Raw genomic sequence first — 945 nt, forward strand, 5'->3', positions numbered from 1 at the left:
CTGCACTCCAGTCTGGGCGACAGAGTGAGACTCCAACTCAAAAAAAAAAAAACAAACCTACTAGAACTAATAATTAAGTTTATGACCAGGCTCGGTGGCTCAGCTTGTAATCCCAGCACTTTCGGAGGCCGAGGCAAAAGGATTGCCTGAGCCTGCGGGTTCGAGACCTTCCCAGGCACCTTGGCAAGACCTCCTCTCTGCAATAAATCAAAATTTAGCCAGGTATGGTAGCACGCGCCTGTAGTTCTGGCTACTTGGAAGTCTGAGGTGGAAGGATCACCGGAGCCCAGCAGGTGGATACTGGGGTAGCCGTGAGTGTGCCACTGCACTCCAGCCTGGGTGACAGAGTGAGACTCCAACTCAAAAATAAATAAATAAATAATAATTAAGTTTAGTGAATTCACAGAATACAAGATCAATAAACAAACAACAAAAATGGACTTACTGGATGCTAGCAATAAATAATTGGAAACTGAGATTTAAAAGTATCATTTACAGTAGTATAAAAATAAAGTACTTAGTTATAAAACTAACTAATAAAGGTTCATATGCTGAAAACTACAAAACACTAATGAGAGAAATCAAGAAGACAAATAAATGGAGAACTATACAATGTTAATGGACTCAGGCTCAATATTGTAACATGTAAATCTTCCTTTAATAGGTCTACAAGCCGGGCTCAGTGGCTCAGCCTGTAATCCCACATCATGGGAGGCTGAGGTGAGTGGATTGCCTGAGCCCGCGGGTTCGAGACCCACCTGGGCAACTTGGTGAGACCTCATCTTTACAATAAATCAAAAAATGAGCCGGGCGAGGTAGCACACGCCTGTGGTTCCAGCTACTTGGAAGGCTGAGGCGGAAGGATTGCTGGAGCCCAGCAGGTCAAGGCTGCGGTGGCCGAGAGCAGCCACTACACTCCAGTCTGGGCGACAGAGTGAGACTCCA

This window comes from Carlito syrichta, unplaced genomic scaffold (assembly GCF_000164805.1).
Source record: "Carlito syrichta isolate Samal-C Ts95f unplaced genomic scaffold, Tarsius_syrichta-2.0.1 Scaffold311915, whole genome shotgun sequence".
Lineage (NCBI taxonomy): Eukaryota > Metazoa > Chordata > Mammalia > Primates > Tarsiidae > Carlito > Carlito syrichta.